The sequence below is a fragment of the Corylus avellana genome, chromosome ca9 (assembly GCF_901000735.1).
Source record: "Corylus avellana chromosome ca9, CavTom2PMs-1.0".
Lineage (NCBI taxonomy): Eukaryota > Viridiplantae > Streptophyta > Magnoliopsida > Fagales > Betulaceae > Corylus > Corylus avellana.
The window spans coordinates 5,443,757-5,458,529 of record NC_081549.1 but is presented as its reverse complement, the minus strand read 5'-3'; positions in this window follow the sequence as shown (position 1 = coordinate 5,458,529).

The following is a 14,773-nucleotide window of genomic DNA, read 5'->3' as shown; positions in this document are numbered from 1 at the left end:
GTCGTGTCGACCCGGCACGACCCATTATTTTAAACGGGTCTCACCGGTCGTGTCGAGTGACCCGTGAAAATACCCGAGTCGTGTCGTGTTGGGGGGTCTAACCCGTTTATTAAACGGGTCGTATTTGGGTATTACTTAAACAGGTCGCGGGTACCCGCGGGTCGTAAACGGGTTGACCCGTAGACCCGTTTTGCCAGCCCTGACCCTCTCCTACTTTTCTTTACGACCCTTTTGCCCTTGATGATTGCATTTCCACACAAATAGTGCATCTGTGATTTGTGTTTGAGCCTGAAAGGACCCTGTTGCCCTTGATGATTGCTTTTGGGAGAACACCCTGTTCCAAAGAAGAATATAAAAAAGTCTCTCAAACTAACAACTGTTTGCAAAAGAGTCTTTAATGTTCAAAAGGTACTAAAGTAGCCCATCAAATTACCAAAATGTATCAAAAAGACCACATATTTGTTTATATTCCTATAATACCCTTATTCTTTTAACAATTAAAATAATAAAATAATTATAAAAAAAAAAAAACCAAACAATTTTTCAAAAATACAAAAAAAAAGCAATGGGCGAATAAAAATAATTTTTTAACAAAATTTGACTCCAGGGACTAAATTGTTTTTTTTCTTGAAATATCTCAAGAACCGTACATTTGATTTTACTCTAATACCATATGAAGCATCATTCTAAGCCTTCCCGAAAAACTCCTCTTTGCTAGGGTTCCATCTCTAGTAGAGAGTCGTTGGAGGGGGAGAACCATTGTTCTCCCTCTCCCCCCTCCTCTCCTCATCCTCTTCTGCCTCCCCCCGCTTCCCTAGCCCTATTTTCTTCGTGAGCCAGCCTATTTACCTCATGTTCCTTAGCACTTTGGGCAATTTTTTCATTTCCCTTCTCTCTACGCCTCTTTCCCCTCCTTCTATGCCTTTTTTTTGCTTTAGGCTTTTGGATCGACCTATCAGTGCCCGATCTACCTTCCCTTGCCGAACCCAAGTCGTCGTGCGCCCCACCACTGGTTCTCTCCAGCCCCGTCTGAGTCCAACGCCACCTGCCGCAGCTGTTCCCTCGTGTTCCGGCAAGTCTTCCCTCTACAACCTTCCTCTCCGATGTGGTTTTCTGTTTTTGGTTTCTTGTTTTTTTTATTTCTATTTACTTGTAATCTATCCTTTTCTTGTTATTTTGTTTATTGTTGTGTTTGTTTCTTATTGTATTTGCTTTCTTGTTGTTATTTTTGCTTGTTTTGATACTCTTTGTGAGTGTTGCTATTGGGGATTGACTCAAACTTTTCCCTGTTCCTTTGAGTACGCTGCCGATCTCTTCCGCGCCTGCTTCGACGTCCTCCATCTACTATTGGGCCTTTTCTCGAGCCCCCCACCTGGATGAGCTTCCAACGCCTCCTTCCGTTTTCGATTTCCGACAAGAGCGCGATCGGCTTTTCTTTCGACTGCTGTCATATGCTTAGTGTGTTTTTTCCTATTGTTTTATTTCCCCATATTTCCTTTTGTTGTTTTTTCCCTGTACTGGTTTTGTTTTTTATTGTAACAAGGCTCTATCCTCTCTCTCAATCTGCGCGCTTGATGCCCTTCGATTTATTTGCTATGCTCCAGACCTTTGGGTTGTGGAGTGAACGTTATCCTGGCTTTCGAGTCATGGAGGAAGAGTTTCAGCTTGGGGCTCTCTGCCCTCAGTGTCGAGTAATAAGAGCTATCTATGCATTGGATTGAGTCTGTAAGACACATATCTGTTTTTTAATCGGAAGATTAGTCAGAGGTTAGCAGATATTGTTTTAGAGTCTGGAATATAATACGCCATCTTTGACGCTTGTAACCTCGTAGCTTCGGTATGGTTGCTTCAGACCTTTTGCTTTGTGTTGTTAAAGCTTGATGCTCGTGTTATCAATGAATGAGATTGATATGTTTTTCCCCTTCAAAAAAAAAAAATAAAACGACATGAATCAATTTGTAATTTATGGCAACTACAGTAACTAATTATTTATTTATTAAAAAAAAAACTTTTTTTTTTTTTTTTTTGTATTTATTCGTCCAATGGTTTTTTTTAAAAAAAATAAAAAATTGTTTTTTTTTTTTACAATTATTTTATTATTTTATTTGTTAAAAAAATAGGGGTATTATAGGAATATAAAAAAATAAGTGACTTTTTTGATGCATTTTTATAGTTTGATGGGTTACTTTAATACTTTTTGAACATTGTAAGGCTCTATCACAAACTGATGTTAGTTTAAGGGGTTTTTTTTTTTTTTTTTTCATGATTTTATATGCTCATGGGCTTAATAGAATATGAAATGTGTGATTTTTTTTTTTTTTTTCCCTATGAATTTTTGAATAGTTTAGTGGGATTTAAATGCAATACAAATTATGTGACTATTGTAACGTGATCTCTGTAATCCAAGTTTTTAGCATTGATCCTGATAACAAGGGTCGGAAGGTGAAAAAAAAAAAAAAAAAAAAACTACTCAACTCCTATAAAAAGTTTAGTTTTATTCTTATTTAAATGCTTAAGAAATACAGGAAAATCAAAACACACAGGATCATTGGCTTCCATTTATATACAATTTGTATTTTGAAACTTTTACTTTTTGTTTTTTCTTTCCTCATCAAGGGTGCTCTTGTACTTTAATTTCCTCTTCTTCTTTTTTTTTTTTCTTTTCTTTTTTCTCTCTCCCTATTTGAATATCCATTTAATGAAAGAAAAAAGAAAAAGAAAAAAAAACACAAAAATTGAAGAGGTAGCTTACTGACACCGCTCCCCCACTTAATATATATATAATGGACACCTAACGTAATATTTATTATGCTTTAAAAAGTACAACTTTGTTAAAAAACTTTCGGACTTTTCTTAAGCGTGGAATTTCTTTGCATAAAATCCTTTCGATTGCAATGATGATGATGACTGACATGGGTGATAGAGGATTTATTGCTATAATTGTTGTCTGGCCTATAAATTAATGAGATGATAAGAAGAAGGAATTATTTTTCAAGTGTGCATGGAATAGTTAAAAGTGAATGTATGAGTGTTATTCGATTTTTTTTTTTTTTTAAGTGATTTGAATTTAAAGTAAGATGCCTCGTGTGTGGGTGTAGGATGAATCTCATTTGTATTTTGAAGATGTTAAAGAAGCTATTGATACGGCTGTTGTGTAGGAAACATTCATAAAGATTTTGAGATTTTAGAAAGAAAATTGAAGGAAGCCTCTATTAATTTGTAAGTTGAAAAAACAAGGTTCCCAAATAGCTTGATTAATAGAAATTTCAAAACAAAGGCAAAGAATTGTAGTTTAAAATTCCCATTGTAGTAAGAGTCAACACACCACCAAAGCTACAAAAATGCACTGGTGTTTCTTTGAAAGATTTACAAAATTTCTTGCCACCTATATATGCATATGAGTACTCAGCTGAATTTAGTTAAAGATAAGGTGTCATTAGGTCATGAATTAGAATTGTGGAAATCGGCCTTGGCTACCATTTTCAATGAAGTTAAAGTTGAAACAAAAGAAGACCACATAACTAGAGAACTTTTATTTATTTATTTTTATTTATTTATAAGTAATCGAAATATTAAAAAAGAAAAGTTTAAAGGGACAGGGAGACTTATTCCTTGGTTTATATTAATGCATATTATAATCAAAGAGCATAGTTGTATTTTAATAAATGTAATAGGTGTATACCAGTGATGCTTTAAGCGTCTAATTTAATGAAAAAATTTAAATGAAAGGGTTGGCAGAGATTGGAAGGGTACTTTGCAACTTTTTGAAGTAGTTGAATGTGAAGGACTTTGCAAATGAGTGGTAGTTTGAGGAGGTAAGTCTAATTTCCCCTTCTAGTTTTATTCAATTTTAAGAGTTTGTATATTTTTATAATTTTCAGAATTTAGGGGTCGACATAAATATGAGTGCATTAGATTTTGTTTTGGGTTTTATTTGTGGTTTTCATTAGTTATTTGGTTTTGGGGCTTAAGTAGTTAAAATGCAAAGAGTCCAAGTCCATTAGGGTTAAGCATAGATTTCTATGAATAAGGATTTTAATGGTTTTTTTTTTTTCTTTTTTCTTATCAGTTTTCAACAATTTTGTTTCAAATTCCAACCGATATTGAATCTGAATTTCATACATTAGTTCCTTAATTAGCGTCCAATCCCAAAGAAGCCCAAATCACCTATCCATCAAATATATAGCTCCTAATTAACCTTCTCGGATTACTGTTCACAGGCCAGGAACATCAACTTAGACTTAGCTTTCCCCTTTGTTTTGCCTTAAATCTCTTTTCACTACAAAACCACAACCCTAAAAACCCCAAGTTTCCACCAAAATGCTAGCCGTAGCTTGTCCTAAACCCTAAAATAAGTTACTGCCCAAATTCTCCTACATCAGATTTGGAACCAGAGCTTGTGTCCTACATCATTCAGATAACCATACTACCTAACTCATGGCATTTTAGCACGCCAATATGCTAATAAGCTAGAAATATAATCCTGCACAACCCAAAAATGCTATGGATTTGATTGAGCACTCAGTCCTACCACTAGTTTTGACCAGATAAGAGATCAGCACAAGAATGACAATGAAACCACCAGAAAATAAAACCCAAGAAATGCTGTGAGGAAAATACCCAACAGTACTTTACACAAATATTTGTTTCTCAAGGCATCAAATTAATAACCAACATAAATTGTGATATGGTTTACAAACACTGTTGTAATACAAGTTTAATAACCAGTAAGTTTAACTCAAATGGTACTTGTTCCCTTTGTAGAAGGTAATCAGCCAAAGAGAAAATCTAAAAGTTGTTCATATAGATATGCATGAGATAAGAGAGCAGGCAGAAGTAAAATAACTTGAACTCCTGAAGCACCACATCTACAATGCCTCCACAAAAGAAGGTTCTGGCCACATTACATAGATTGCCATTAGATTGCTGTCCACATGATAGAGTCAGATAATCCAACTTAATTGGAACTATATATGTGCTTCTAATTAATCGAAGGACTTCAAATTGAATAATTTTATTTTAATTTTGTAAGATGAAATGTTGACTAGAATATCAGTCTAATGCTATTTCTGGAATTGCTCACATCTATCTTAACATCTAACAATTGATTGGTTAATTAGTCTATATATCAAATAACTTGTGTTGATAGATGGCCTCAAAAGAAAAGCTAGAAATAGGAAACGCACACTACAAGAAAACTGATTTTTAGGATTGTAATCCAAAAGTGACAACATTCAGGATGACTTGATCAAGGTTGAGAGAACGTTGACCAAGCATATTTTGCTAACCATTTCCGAAATAGAGTTGAAAATAACTTAAATTAAACAAGGACGTAAGGTTAAATTCATATTTATATATAGGACATATGCTATCCATTACAAAAGATATCCACGTACTTCCAAGTCCGAAATAAAACAAATTACATATGATGAATAAATATACCATGAATAGCAGCAGCACCACCCCGTTCTCACGCGCCTAAATATCAAACCTGTAACAAATTAAATTACTATTTTAGTAACTACAATATTATTCAATACATAAAAATAAAAAAAGAGCATACTAATGAAATGAATATCTAATCTATTAATTATAGAATTTTAATAAACCTATAAAGTTCAGTAGAAAATCCAAATGTATTTGATTCCAAAATTTCTATAAAATCAGATGTCATAAAACGGCTGCCAACAATGTTACGTAGAACCGTATCAAGGATTTTAGAACAAATCCCTGGTAACAATTCATTCAGCTTAATCGAATAGCAATCAAGTAAGCTAACCTGTCATTTAATAGGAAGACAAAGCATGTTAATATACGAACGAATGTAGTTGATTATAACAATTGATAATAATGAAAAACACAACAATTAAAAATATCATCTCATGATCTTTAAAATGATAGTGCACGTTCCTCAGAAACGCTGGTATGCTATCACAACCAGTGTAAGAGCGTGGGCGAATACATTTTGTACCGAAAAAAATGTAATATTTTGTAAAAAGACAATAAAGATCCTCTATCTACTTTTAACAAAATACTACATTTTTTCGATACAAAATGTTATCGCCAACACTCTTACGCTGGTGGTGATAGCATACCAACGTTTCTGAGGAACGTGCACCATCATTTTAAAGATCATGAGATTTTATTTTTTATTGTTGTGTTTTTCATTATTATCAATTGTTATAATCAACTAAATTCGTTCGTATATTCACAGGCTTTGTCTTCCTATTGAATGACAGGTTAGATCCCCTGATTGCTACTCGAGTAAGCTGAATGAAATGTTACCAGGCATTTGTTCTAAAATCCATGACGAGATTCCCATTACATCATACATAAGTTTTCTTTCTTTTGTTTGTTGTTTTTTTAAATTTCTTAATCAATCGCTAGCTTTGCTTTGATTTGATTTGAGTTTTTTCTTTTCTTTTATTTTTGTGTAAACGATTGACGCGTGGTTAAAGAGATTAGTTAATAAAGATATATTAGACTGTGACATATTTGAAATTGAGATATTTGAATGGGGCTCGAATTCTAGTGTAGGATTTGGATTTGGGAGTGGCAGAAAGAAAACTTTGAAGGATAAAGCATCTAGGGTTGTGAGCTACCATTTGGCAAATGCTTGTTGTGTTGACATCGAAAATCGCTCTAGCATTAGCATACCAGGCTTAAATGTTTCATGTCCTTTTACTCCCATCAAAGCCAGAATTGCAAATGACTTGAAGAAGGGTATAATGCATGATTTGTTGTGTTTTCGCAGCTTGAAGTATAAGATACTGAAGAATCACGTGAATTTGATAACTCTTCCTATAGAATTCAGCCTCTTATTTTCTAGATTGTTTGTTAACAGTGTATTTGATATCAAAACAGCAAGTTTTTATCTGTTACGCTAATCATTGTTTTATGATGCTGTTGAAAGGAAATTGTTTTGTGAGGCGATTTTTGAGTTGAGGAAGAGCGTAGTAGGAGTTTTTGATTATCGTATTCGTTTGGATTCAAATGCTAGCAAATATGGACTACAGAACTGGGACATCAGTATTAGTAAAAATTATCAATCTTCCCACTCATGTAGTTCATATTCGGTAACATTTGAATCCAAACGAATACGAAAAACAAAAACCCCTACTACCCCATTCCTCAACTCAAAAATCGCCTCACAAAACAACCTCCTTTCAACATCATCATAAAACATTGAGTAGCGTAACAGATAAAAACTTGCTGTTTTGATATCAAATACACTGCTAACAAACAATCTAAAAAAGAAGAGGCTGAATTCTATAAGAAGAGTTATCAAATTTACGTAATTTTTCAGTATCTTATACACCGAACTGTAAAAACACAGCAAATCATGCATTATACTCATTTTCAAGTCATTTGCAATTTCAGCTTTGATTGGAATAAAAGGACATGAAATATTTGAGCCTAACATCCTAATGCTTGGGCAATTTTCAATATCACCGCAATAAGTATTTTGGCCAAATGGAAGCTCCTAACCCTAAATGTTATATTCTTCAAAATTTTCTTTCTGCCACTCCTAGATTCAAATCTTACACCAATATCCAAGCCCCATTCAAATATCTCACTTTCAAATATATCACAGTCTAATATATCTTTGTTAACTAATCTCTTTAACTATGCGTCACCAGCATACACAAAAATAGAATGAAAGAGAAAAAAAAAAAACTCAAATTAAATTATAGAAAAACTAGCCATTGATTAAGAAATTAAAAATACAACCAAAACAAAGAAAGAAACATAAGATGTAATGGAAAAAAGTAGTGCAATAAGAAGGTCAAAAGTAAAATCAAAATGAAATCAAAACACCAAAAAATAAAAAATAAAGAACCAAACCACCGGCCCGGCGATAGCGAAACAACCGGCAACAGAGAATCCACCGGCGACTGCAGACCCAGCCGTGGGCCTGGGGTGACCGACGGCTGGGTCACGGCAGACCCAGCCGCTGGGTCAGGCGTGACCCAGCAGCTGGGTCTGACGTGACCCACGGCTGTGACCCAGCCGTAGGTCACTTCTCCGGTGACTTTAGTCACCCTCTTCGGCTACTTTTCTGCCGAACCCAACCTCAAAATGGATACTAATGCCTCAAAACTCGTCTTAAATACCTCAAAAATCAATTCTAATGCCACAAACTCCTTTATAATGCCACAAAATTCAATTTTGGATTCAAAACGAAAACCTAGAGAGGAAGGTTAACCCTATTTGAGATTTTATCACCCTAAAACCGGAGCAATGCTATCACTCACGGCGCTGGAGCCATGTGAAAAACCAAAGAAAAAACCAGACCCAAACCGGAGCAAAACCCATCAGAAAAAACCAAAGAAAACACCAAAAAAACAGACCCACTGGAAAAAGACCCATGCGGCCAGCATTTAAGCAGATCCACGGCCGGCGAGACCCAGCCGTGGGTCTCGGTGGCTGGCCAGATCCAGGCCGGCCGTGGGTCTGCACCGTGTGTCTGCAAACCCACGGTCTTCTTTCTCTTCTTTCTTCATATTTACGAGTTCTCTCAAATCAAGATATTGTACTAAAATGAGAAATTGGGAGCATGACTTACGAGGCAAACCAAGTACTCAGTAAATTTCCCTCTTGTCCATTGAGTAATCGGGGTGATATATCTTGTGTGTAAATTTCCATCTTATCCATTGAGTAATAGGGGTGATATATATCTTTTGTTTGATTCCGAAGAAAAATCTGAAAAGCCTCGGAAAACAAAATCTATTTTGGATTCAAGCTGGTTGATGTCTATCTTCTGCTTTACGTGTTTGATTGAATTTTTCTCTTTCCAGTCAGTTTAACTCATCGAAAAAAAAACTCATCAAAAGGGATTGGGAACTGGGAAAGCAACAATTACGTGTAAGTTTGGTCTCAGATTTTGGGCAGTGTGCGAGGGGACGTGTGTAAGGGAAAATCAATGACTTAAAATCACGCGACACAAGAAACAACATCAGATCATAAACGTTTTAAAAAAAAAATTATATACCAAGTGATATCTTGACCGTTTAATAAAATCATCAAATAAATTGTTTATTTTACACCGTGGGATTATATCAACGAAAGTGATCCTAGGCCCATGTGACACACCATATAATTTTACCTTGAACGTGGTGCGTTACAGCTATATCCCCCCTCATTCCCATAATCAACGGCTACGATGGATAGGCTAAATAATCCAACGGTCAATATTTAATGTCTCGCAGCCTCGCTAACATCGCTCTCAGTTGTCAAAAAAAAAAAAACATCGAGATTTATCCTCTACATGCGCGCTCCACCTGAGCTTTGCTCCACGCCGCTTCATCGAGACATCTCGTTGGTTGATCTAACTCAATATTGGATGATGCAATATTGATCGTTTAATTTGATATCTGTCGTGTGTGCGAAACATTGAATAAATTCTAGGGGATGTGTGCTCAACAGTTGTAACGCACGCTTCCCATGAAACGGTTGAAATTCATCAAAAGAAAAATCACGGTCCAAATTGAATCTGATGGTTCAAATTTCACCAAAAAAAAATATATATATATGCTCTTGAGGCCCCGAGGCATGAGCGCCCTGCGCTATTCTGAGGTTCACACCAAAACGCAGCGTTTTGACAATTAACTATAAATCTAATAATCTATAATTAATTTAATAAATCTAAAACTTAAAGCTGTAAATAACTACCGATTCCACAGGAATAGTGAATTTGTGTTTGTGACTGAAATGACCCTTTTGCCCTTGATGATTGCTTTTGGGAGAACATATAAGAGTGAAATTTAAAATCGCATAACCGCAACCGCTATAACCGTTAACCGTTAACCGTCTAACCACTTTGAAAGCGGTTAGTCAAAACAGCTAACCGCCTAGGCGGTTGCGGTTAGTGGGTTTTGGAAATCCGCTACCCACTAACTGCTTTTATATATATATATATCATATGATAAATAACAATAAGTCCTTGAAAATGTTAGTTGAAATGGGTTTTTTTAGTTGATTGAAATGGATCTTAAGCTTCAAGTTCAACTATGTTGGTTTTTTTGATTGCTTGTGAGTTTATAAACTTGTTTGTATTCTATTTTATTTCTATGTTGTGTATAAGACTACAAGTGAAGTGATGATTTTGTTGTAATTTTATTTGTATATTATATGATGTGTAGATTTGTAGAAGGTGGCCAACAAGATTTTGGTATATAGCAATTTTTAATGCTAAAATGCCGAAAATGAAAAAAAAAAAAAAAAAAAAAAAAAAGATTTTAAAATGAGAAAAAAAAAATTTACAGTGAGCCCAAAATCGGTCAAAAACCAGCCCAAAATCGGTCCAAAAAAGCAGTTAGAAAAAAACAGTTATTCCAAAGCGGTTAACTGCTAACCGGGCGATTAACCGCTACCCGGTTAACGGAGGTGGTTAGTAAAAATTACTAATCGCCTAGGCGGTTAGCGGTTAGCGGTTTTAGCCATTAACCGCTATTTCAACCCTATTTGCAAGTTGCAACGGGGGCACACACCCCTCTCCGCCTTTTCTTTATGACCCTTTTGCCCTTGATGATTGCTTTTGGGAAAACACTCTTGCAGCACTCTTAAAAAATATTTTATATTCTCATGGGCTTAATAGAATATGAAATGTGTGATTTTTTTTTTTCCCGATGAATTTTTGAATAGTTTAGTGGGATTTAAATGCAAGACAAATTATGTGACTATTGTAACAAGGTTCGGATGGTGGAGGAAAAAATATAAAAATAAAACTCAACTCCTATAAAAAGTTTAGTTTTATTCTTATTTAAATGCTTAAGAAATACAAGAAAATCAAACCACACAGATCATTGGCTTCCATTTATATACAATTTGTATTTTGAAGCTTTTACTTTTTGTTTTTTCTTTCCTCATCATTCATCAACATCAAGGGTGCTCATGTACTTTAATTTCTTTCTTTTCTTCTCTTTATTTGAATATCCATTTAATGAAAGAAAAAAAAAAACTATGTAATATTGAAACCTATAACTTAATACTACGTACAGTCACATTACATATAATTCATGTATCACTTGAACCTACTATGGCAAAAAATTAAGAAACCAATCATCTACCAGCTAAACCACAAACTATTTAAAAACAAGATCTTCCTAACATGAAATTTTTGAAAAACATAAAAATTGATGCCCAAAAAATATTTACAAAACTTTCTTTTGAGTAGGAATTCATGATTCAACTTCGACTTCAAGTACTTGATGCACGCGGAGGACCACGTTATAGGTTCACTATCACAACTCTTTTAGAATCACCACATGAAGATAAATGAGTTTCCACAGTCCAACAAATCGTACTTCAATGTCTGTTTTGTCTGTTTTTTAAAACAACTTTTTCAATGAAGTAATGGCAAAAAGGAAAACAAACTATGCTTGGGTATAGTTGTTTGTATTCCTATGCCACAAAGTATAAACCAAAAGCTATGCACTCTTTTGGTGTGAGAACCTATATATATATCTTTGTTTTGCACATTTACCTACTCAATTACTTTCATATCTTAGTTAACTTGATTGTATCAACTATCAAGAGATGTAATTTGCATATTAAATCGTTCTATATAAATATTACATCTATTTATAATACCTTCTATATATGATATTGTATTTTTATTGTTAAGAATCACAAAAACACATTACACTTGGAATCAAGCACGTACCTTGCACGTGCTCTCCAACTAGTGAATGAGAAAAATTTCTATAATTTTTTTTTTTAAGCCCTTATTACCGTGAATGTTTTTTAATTAAAACCCTCTAATCTTGGTAAATAAGTAAGTTAAAAAATCCCCTCAGTTTAATAAGGACCTCAATTAATGAATTCTAATAAAACAATTTCCATAAAAAAAAAAAAAATTAAAGACCAAATTGCGGTCAATATATATGCTTTAATCAAGGTCACCTACTTAATTTAATTTTTTTTTAAAAACACCAAATTAAAAAATTAAAAAAAAATATATATCATTTTTATAAGAAAAGAAGTAAAAATTTTCAATTTCTTTTATAAAAATTGAAAATTTTCGTTTTTATTTTTATTTTTTAATTTTTTAAATAATAATTTCTGTTTTTTTTTTAAAAAATTCGTTTTAAAAAATAAAAATAAACTTTACGTTTTAAAAAAAATCTTTAAAAAAAAAAAAAAGTAATTAATTTATTTCGAATTATAGGGGTATGGCTGTCTTTTTAGAAATATGTAGAGCATTTTTATCTTTTTTGCTAGCCATTGGAGACATTGACAATGTTTTGATAGTTTGGAGGATATTGTTACAATTGAAAGTTTGAGGGGACATTGTCAATTAAGTGATACTTTGAGAGGGGATATGTGGACTTTACCATTAAAAATAAAAAAATAATAAAAAATTGGGTGATCAGATGATTCAAATTCACTAGTACACAAAAAAAAAAAAGATTCACGAGTATTTTGGGTGATTAGATTGTGTTTAATATAATGAATAGGTAAATTTATTAGTGAATTTATATGAATTTCTCAATAACAAATCTATTAAATATGCAGAAAGTGACGTGTAACGAAATGGATTCTGGAAAGCATCCATTTAGTGCAATTAAAAGGGCATAATTGTGCAAAATATTTTGCCAAAAAAACAAATAGACAATATTGCCCTTCAAAATGCACTAAGTGGATCCACTTGAAATGGAGAGGATCGTTTTCCAAGGTGTAACAAGACTCTATATGTAATGTATTTTCATTTAGTAATATTATGAACCATCTTTTTATCCTCTTAAAGTTGATGTGGCTTTCAAAATCACTATTGGATTCAAATTCAAGTATGATTCATAAGAAATTTAATGGCGATTTTAAAAGGCACATCAACTTTAAAATGATTAAGAAAAAAATAAAAAGAAAAAGAAAATAGATAAAGATAAAAAGATAGGCCATAGCATTACTCATTTTCATTAGTTTACGGCACCCCAATTTGGCCGGTTTGGGGGGTGGAAATGGCCAAAGGGAGTGGCCGTAGCCACCCCAATTTTTTTTTTCTTTTTCTTTTTAATTTTTTAATTTGTATAACTTTTAAATGTTTTTTATTTTAATTTTTTGAAGGGCAATTTGGAGAGAAAAAAACTAAAAATATCACGTGAGACGGACGTGGTGGACTTTCTGTATATTCAAATGGCAATAAGTAACAAAGGATTTGAATTGAAAATTTTTGAAATTTCAGTAAGGAACACTGCAAATTCTTAAACGTTTGGGTTTAAATTGAAAATGATGTCAAATTTTAGGGGGTAAAGTGTTTTTTTTTTAAAAAAAATCTTTTCTCTCTCCTCTCTCTTTATGGGAAGACAATGAAATGATAAAAAATAATAAAATAACACTGAAAAATAATATTTAATTAGAGTAGATAATTAAAATAAATGTTCTGTTGAGTGTGTAGTGAAAAACTTGTAACTAAAATGAAAATATATATATATATTTTGAATAGTTAAAATGAAAACCCTTGCAGAAAATGCTCTAAAGAAAAAATAAATAAATTTTTATAAAAAAATATTTAAATGAAATAGTGAAAATAGAATTATTACCCTCCAAATGACAATTCCACTTTCACTATACTGAAGCTTCAGAGATCGAAGACTGGGGGGTTGAACACATTCCACGGGAGACCAATGGGGTTGCACATTGCATGGCCAAATTTGCTCTCTCTCTCTCAGAGAGGCACCTTTGGGTTGGGGGTTTCCCCTGTGTATCCATGACTCTGTAGCTGCTGAGCAAGCTATGATTTAAGATATGAAATGAAAATATAATGTTTTTTAGAGAGGTTTTAAATTTAGGGGATTACATTTCATTGGGTTATTTGATGTTAAATCTTACAATAAGGTATGGTTCTTGTAATATACCAATATAGGCTATACCTGTCCTACCATGCCTTTTGCTTTCTACAATTTTATTCTGATTTCTCATTTAGATGCTGCATGTTAATTTGGCATTAGGGTCACTCTTTCACAAAAATCAATTTCACTTTTCATGTTTTTTATATTTTATATAAATTTAAATAGTATTATTGCTTTCATTGTTTTGTTGTTGTTCTATTACCAATTTTCTTTTTCTTTTTTCTACCAGAGTGGAAGAAAAGATGAGATTGCCATCGTATTTCAACTGTTGGTAGAGACCAGCTCCACCAATAATAAGTAGAAACATTTTCCCTACAGTGATATTATGCTAGATTTGAATACTATTGCATACAGTTATAGCTCCCAGTAAATGTTGCCTTGAATATAATATTGGCAGATGCAATTGATTGATGATTGTTAAATAGAAGGTCCAGAAAGTTTGATTTGTTCCCGCAATTCAATTAAGCCTTGATGGTGCGTTTATGATTGCGATTTTGCAAGAATAATTTGTCCAATTATAAGTCATTCTAAAAGTTTTTCTTATGTCCATCTTAAGTCCCTCTAAGAATAATGTAATTATTAAAATCACTATTTGATCAAAATCAATAATAATCAATCAAAAGCTCACTGGTAATTTTAATAACCGCATTACTCGTCTAATTATACCAACTAATTATTGGGGTTGGCTATATGGATCACTGGTTCTCTTTCTAACCATCATGTTTTTCCCTATAACTTGTACCAACGTTGTTTTTACTTTCTTTTTTTCCCTCACTTTTCTTCCCATCACATTTTCAGCTGCAACCCCCACTTTTGGTTGATGGTATATTGGTATTTAACATGTTGATGTGAAAACACACTCTTCGTCAGAATGCACGATGTGAACAGATCAGCCAGTTGTAAATGCCTGATTTAAGTTTGAT